Consider the following 7366-nt stretch of genomic DNA (forward strand, 5'->3'; position numbering starts at 1 on the left):
CTTCTTCCGCATGAGAAGATGATGTGACCGGTGCTTTGCCCTTCCGCTGTCTTTGCATTTGTGCCTCAGAGGTGCCGTCAGTACGATCGCTTTGCCCGATTCTTATTTCCCATGGCTTCCAACGATAGTTAACTGTACTGCCAGTTTTTACTTCTTCAACTAAACCTGCCCTTTTCAAGAATGCACCATCCATATACCGAAAAGTGTCTATAGGCTGGGGCTGATAAGGTGGAATAGGCATCCGAGCAATATGTGCCAAGATAGGCGCCAGACTACCCACTCCTAAAGTAACTTTGCCTTGATGACGAGAGGCGTTGTATATTGTATCGAGTATTATTCCTGCAACGTCCACTCGTTTTCCCTGTAAAATACAATCCAAAATAAACAAGTCTCTTGTTTGGACTTTGGATGCTTCCACCCGTCCAAACAAGGCATAACACAAATACTTCTGCAGATATAAAATACTCTCATCTTTTATCCATTTATTTCCAGAATTTCGTGGGGTAAAAGTTGATTGCCCTGTTAGTTTTTCCCAAACGGAAGATGCATTCCATTCTTTCGGTTTAGGAGGACATAATCTGTTGGGAAATCCTAACCATTCATGCATTTGATCATATCCCACAGTTAATTCTTCTCCATCCACTCTAAATTTGATGGCCATTTCATCTTCATCCACCCAATCAATAGTAGTTAGTAACTCTAAACTTAATTTAGCATTTTCAGGAATTTGTAATTGACTAAATATTTCAAAATTTAGAGTTTTCAAATACTCCTGTACTTTCTCTAAAATACCAGTATTTTGTAAAAAGGTCGGGTCAAGAAGATACATACCTGTGAAAGTACACTTGGCTAGGCGTGTGTAGCGTTCTCCTTCTGCTATAGTATATATGGGGAAAGGAGCCTTATATCTGGTGGCCAAATCCTTTCGTGCTGGTGCAGAGGAGGAAGATCCTTCCTTGTTCTTCCTAGCCTTTTGCTTAAATGGCATGGTGTGAGTGTGGATGGAGTTATTTGTTGCTCAAGATATGTAGAAAAAAGGGTTGCCGGGAATTGATTTTGTAGTGACAGAGTTTGGGGGTTTGTAAAGAAGGGACTTGAATTTCTTATATAGATGAATTGGGGGAAGGATAGGGTTGAGTAGTTAATGGGGAAGTTGAAAAGGAAGAGTTTTGATTGGATTTGAAAGGTTACTTACAGTTTTTTGCAGGTTTGAATGCTTTGGGAAGAAAAAGAATTGAATGGAATATGAGAGGGCAGTTGAGAATTTCTGACCGTTAGGAAGTTGCGCCAAGAATTTGTGGAATCGCGCCAGGAATTTTTCTGGAGTCGCGATCGCATCCGAAAATTCGCGCTCGCGAATGGTTCTCGCCTTGCCTCTGTCCTCTGTTGTGCCCTAATCGCGCTCGTGCTTAGTATTATCGCGATCGCGAGATTGAATCTTTGTGCTTCTGACTTATTTTGCAAAAACTCGCGCTCGCGCAGATATATGTCGCGATCGCGATTTTGATCCGGAAGCTTCTGACTTCTTTTGTGGAGTAGTCGCGCTCGCGCAGAGTAATGTCGCGATCGCGAGTTTTGTTTTAAAAAGCTTCTATCTCTTTTTTGCAACATTCGCGATCGCGCGTAATTTATTCGCGCTCGCGAATTTTGGTTTCCTGCAAAATAAATTACCTGCATACTTCACTTTTGATGAGTTTCCGATTTTTTTTTTTTATATATGAAGGTAATATAAAATAAATAAAATAATAAGTTATAATAAACAAAGTATATTAATTTATTGATATTATACATACCTATTTGATTCAAAATGTTACCTGTGGTGGATCATTAATCTTATTACCCAAATAAAGCTTACACCATTGTCCATTGACCATAAACGTGGATCCATTAGATAGATTCTTCAATTCTAATGCTCCATGTTCCATAACTTTGATTACTTCAAATGGTCCACTCCATCTGGACTTCAATTTTCCAGGAAATAGGCGTAATCTTGAATTAAATAATAACACCTGGTCTCCTTCTTTAAATGATTTGATTCGAATTTGATTATCATGCCATTTCTTAGTTCTTTCCTTATATAACTTGGCATTTTCATATGCTAATAATCTGATCTCATCAAGTTCATTCAACTGAAGTTTCCTTTTGTAACCAGCCTTGCTTAAATCAAAATTCAAAGACTTTATTGCCCAATATGCTTTGTATTCTAATTCTAAGGGTAGGTGACATGCCTTACCATAGATTAAACGATATGGAGACATCCCAATTGGTGTCTTAAATGCCGTTCTATACGCCCAAAGTGCATCATCGAGTTTAAGTGACCAATCCTTACGTGATGAATTGACTGTTTTTTCCAAAATCCACTTAAGCTCACGGTTGGAGATTTCCACTTGACCGTTAGTTTGTGGATGATATGAAGTAGATACCTTGTGATGTACTCCATATTTCCTCAAAAGACTTTCAAATGATCTATTTAAAAAGAGCGTACCTCCATCACTTATGATTGCTCTGGGAACCCCAAATCTGGTAAATAATGCTTTTAAGAATTTTACCACTGTATTTGCGTTGTTTGTGACACAAGCTTGTGCTTCCACCCACTTGGAAACGTAGTCAACAGCTACTAAGATATAACTTTTACCTTGTGAAATAGGGAATGGTCCCATGAAGTCGATTCCCCATACATCGAATATCTCTACCTCGAGTATGTTGGATAAAGGCATTTCATCTTTTCGACTTATGTTGCCAACCCGTTGACACTTGTCACAATGAGACACAAATATACGAGCATCGTGGAATAGAGTGGGCCAATAAAAGCCACTTTCCAAAACCTTTGAAGCAATTCTATTTGCTCCATGATGCCCTCCATATGGACTAGAGTGACAATGCATAAGTATATCTTGTATTTCTATTTCCCCTACACACCTTCTAATCATACCGTCCATACATATCTTGAACAAGAATGGTTCGTCCCATAAGAAATTTTTAGCATCTGCATAGAACTTCTTCTTTTGTGCATAAGTCATATCTGGCGGTATGATGTTAGAAGCTAGAAAATTTGCAATGTCAGCATACCAAGGTGTGTGAACATGTTGTACTAACATCAAATTCTCATCTGGAAAACTTTCATTTATAATTGTAGTTTCTCCTATTGGTCCTTCTTCATTTTCCAGACGTGATAAATGATCAGCAACTAAATTTTCAGAACCCTTTTTATCTCTAATTTCAATGTCAAATTCTTGTAATAATAATACCCATCGAATAAGACGTGGTTTTGCATCTTTTTTAGCAAACAGGTATTTTAATGCAGAATGATCAGTATAGATTATGACTTTGGCTCCTAACAAGTATGATCTGAATTTATCACATGCATATACTACAGCCAACATTTCCTTCTCAGTAGTTGTATAATTCATTTGAGTACTAGTTAGAACATGGCTAGCATAGTATATGACATGCAACTTTTTCTCATTTCTTTGGCCCAATACACAACCAACAGCAACATCACTAGCATCACACATTATTTCAAATGGTAATCCCCAATTGGGTTTTGCTATAATAGGTGCACTTACTAATGCCTTCTTTAAAGTTTTAAAAGCTTCCAAACATTCTAGAGAAAAATCAAAAGATGCATCTTTAACAAGTAAGTTAGTTAGAGGCTTAGCAATGATAGAAAAATTTTTTATAAATCTTCTATAAAATCCTGCATGGCCTAGAAAAGATCTTATACCTTTAACCGTAGTAGGAGGAGGTAACTTTTCTATGGCTTCTATCTTTGCCCTATCTGTCTGGATTCCTTCCTTACTTATTTTGTGCCCTAAAACAATACCCTTATCAACCATAAAGTGGCATTTCTCCCAATTCAAAACCAAGTTAGCACTTTCACATCTTGACAATACAAGATCTAGATTTTTCAAACAATCTTCAAATGAATCACCATACACAGAAAAGTCATCCATAAAGACATCCATAATTTCTTCTATGTAATCATTAAAAATCGCGGTCATGCAGCGTTGAAATGTTGCAGGTGCATTGCATAATCCAAAAGGCATGCGCCTATATGCAAATGTACCAAATGGACAAGTAAATGTGGTCTTCTCTTGGTCATTCGGAAAGATATAAATCTGAAAATATCCCGAATATCCATCGAGAAAACAATAGAAAGCATGACCAGCAATTCTTTCTAACATTTGATCTATGAATGGTAACGGAAAATGATCTTTTCTTGTGGCTGAATTAAGTTTTCTATAATCAATACATACCCTCCAACCTGTAGTGGTCCTAGTAGGAATTAGTTCACCATCTTCATTTTTTACTACAGTCATTCCTCCCTTTTTAGGCACACATTGGATTGGACTAACCCATTGGCTATCCGAAATCGGGTATATTATTCCTGCATCTAGCAATTTGATAATTTCTTTTTTCACTACTTCTTTCATATTAGGATTAAGTCTCCTTTGTCTTTCTGCCTTAGGTATATGTCCATCCTCAAGATTGATATAATGCATGACTCGATTTGGACTTATACCCTTAAGATCAGAAATTTGCCATCCTATACTCTTAATCCTATTTCTAACAATTTTTAGCAAGTCATTTTCTTGATCTATAGTTAATTTGTTAGAAATAATTATAGGAAGAGTGTGATCTTTACCTAAGAAAGCATATCGTAGATGATTCGGTAACTCTTTAAGATCTACTATTGGTGGAACTTCAATTGATGGTGGTAAAGGTTCATGCTCCCTAAGTAACATTTCAGGTCTTAAATTTATAAACTCCTCTTCTTTATTATGGACAATTTCTTCCTCAAAATTTTCCTTATCTTCCAAAGCAAACATTTCTTGTATGCAGACATCAACTACATCAATTCTCATGCAATTCCCCTCATCCATAGGATATTTCATAGCTTTATCTATATGAAATTCAATGACATCATCACCTATCCTAAGGACTAATTTTCCTTCTGAAACATCAATTAATGCCCTCCCTGTGTTCATAAATGGTCTTCCTAAAATAAGAGGACAATTTTCATCATAAACAAAGTCAAGTATGACAAAATCAGTTGGAAATATAAATTTATCAACCTTAACAAGCACATCCTCAATGATACCATAAGGTCTTTTAATAGTTTGGTCAGCAAGTTGTAAAACCATATTAGTTCTCTTAACTTCATCTTCTAATCCCAATTTCTTAAAAAGAGATAATGGCATTAAATTAATACTTGCTCCTAAATCACAAAGACATCTAGGAAAATCTACTTTACCTAATTTACATGGTATAGTGAAACTCCCTAGATCTTTGAGTTTAGCAGGTAACTTACTTGAGATTATGGAACTGCAATCCTCAGTTAGAGTGACTGTCGACACATCTTCCCAACTACGTTTCTTTGAGATCAATTCTTTAAGGAACTTACCGTAATTTGGAATTTGTGTGATAGCTTCCATAAGTGACATGTTGATATGCAAATTTTTCAGTTTATCAATAAAATTTAAGAACTGCTTATCTTGCTCCTGCTTCTTGAGCCTTTGCGGAAAAGGTGGCCTAGATTGATAAATTTTAACGTTGTCCTTCTCCGTGTCCTTTCCTTTTTCTTGTCCTCTTGATCCTGCACTATTTTCCTCAATGCTCGGTTTACAAACCGGCTCCACATTTGCATTATTCTAAACATTAATATCAGTACCCGAAGGATTTATTTTATCTACTATTTTTCCACTTCACAAGGCAATGGCACTTACATTCTCCCTAGGATTCTTTTTTGTATTACTAGGAAGATTTCCCACTTCACGTGAGGAAATAGCATTGGCAAGTTTCCCTACTTGTACCTCCAAGTTATGTATAGATGATGAATGATTTTTGAATAACTTATCAAACTTTGATTCTAACCAGTTAAAGCTATCATCCTGACTACTCATCTTTTGGTTAAATCCCTCCAGAAATTTATCAATTTTATTAGTCAATTGTCCCAGTCTATCTTGATATTGACTACCCTGATTGCCTCTATCCTGATTATCATGATTTCTCCAAAAAGAGTTATGATAATTACGATTTTCAGCATTATAAGTATTTGAATATGGACCACGAACTTGTCCTTGGACATAATTCACTTGTTCCTCCATAACCGGATGCTTATAATTACATTCATTGGACACATGCCCATTTTGACCGCAATTGTCACAAATAAGAGATGTTGATTTACTTATGTTTAAGTTATCAATTTTATAAGACAAAGCAGAAATCTGTGCTTACATCATAGTTAAGGGGTCTAATTCATGCACTTTCTTTGCTGAATTTTTTGAAGAAGAAGAAGACTCATTACTAACAGTAGAATGACTTACCTGAACCCTTTCAGTTGGCCATATGCTATTGTTGTTGGCCATTTCTTCTAGTAACTCAATTGCATCATTAGTAGTCTTCTTCATTAATGATCCTCCTGCCATAGCATCTATAGTTCCCCTTGTAGATGGTGTTACCCCATTGTAGAAGGTTTGAATCAATATATTTTGGGGAAGGCCATGGTGTGGGCAAACTCGTTGGAGTTCTTTGTAGCAATCCCATGCCTCATATAAGGATTCATTTTCATGTTGGGTAAATGAGGTTATTTCTTTGATAAGCCTAGCGGTTTTCGCTAGTGGGAAATATTTAGACAGGAAGGCTTGGGCTAATTCTTCCCATGTAGTGATAGAGTTTGGTGGTAATGAATTTAACCAAGCTTTTGCCTTGTCTTTCAATGTGAAAGGAAATAGACGTAGCTTGATAGCATCTGCTGGTACTGAATTCACCTTGAATGTATCACAGATCTCAAGAAAACTGGCTATATGCGAATTAGGATCCTCATTTGACAATCCGTAGAACTGAACACTATTTTGAAGCATTTGTAATAAAGCAGGTTTAATCTCAAACTGGTTAGCATTCATCGGTGGACGTACTACTCCCTTTTGTGAACCATTTAAACTTGGAGTAACAAAGTCCATCAACCTCTGTGGTGGATTTCCATCACCCATGACTCTTGAATTTCTTCTTTTCTTTTTCTTCTTTCGTTGTGAAAGGAACTGTTCAATCTCAGGCTGATAATCCTCCAATTCACTGTTTGAAGATCTGGTGCTTGGCATATGAGGTGTGTAAATTATGTGTTTCTGCAAAATTTTGAATCAATTATAAGTAAGTATATTAATTAAAACAAGCTGTAAATCATATATAAGAATATTTCGTTAAATGACAGAACACCGTTCCCCGGCAACGGCGCCAAAAACTTGTTGCGTCTCTTTTGAGTTCCCGCAAGTATACGGATCGCAACATAGTAATAAAAGATCGATCCCACGAGGAACGGGTTGAGTACACTTGCTACTTTATTCTTACTGATATGTTTACAGGAATA

General features: G+C 36.5%; 1 non-coding gene across 1 annotated transcript; it reads left to right on the forward strand.

The window, feature by feature from the left end:
- The first annotated feature begins 6498 nt into the window (after positions 1-6498).
- LOC119370384 (small nucleolar RNA R71) lies at positions 6499-6605 on the forward strand. The gene has a single exon (XR_005177927.2). It is a non-coding gene; the product is annotated as a small nucleolar RNA R71 (small nucleolar RNA).
- The last annotated feature ends 761 nt before the right edge of the window (positions 6606-7366 follow it).

The sequence above is a fragment of the Jatropha curcas genome, chromosome 1, assembly GCF_041381405.1.
Source record: "Jatropha curcas cultivar XTBG-Jc1 chromosome 1, XTBG_Jcur_1.0, whole genome shotgun sequence".
Lineage (NCBI taxonomy): Eukaryota > Viridiplantae > Streptophyta > Magnoliopsida > Malpighiales > Euphorbiaceae > Jatropha > Jatropha curcas.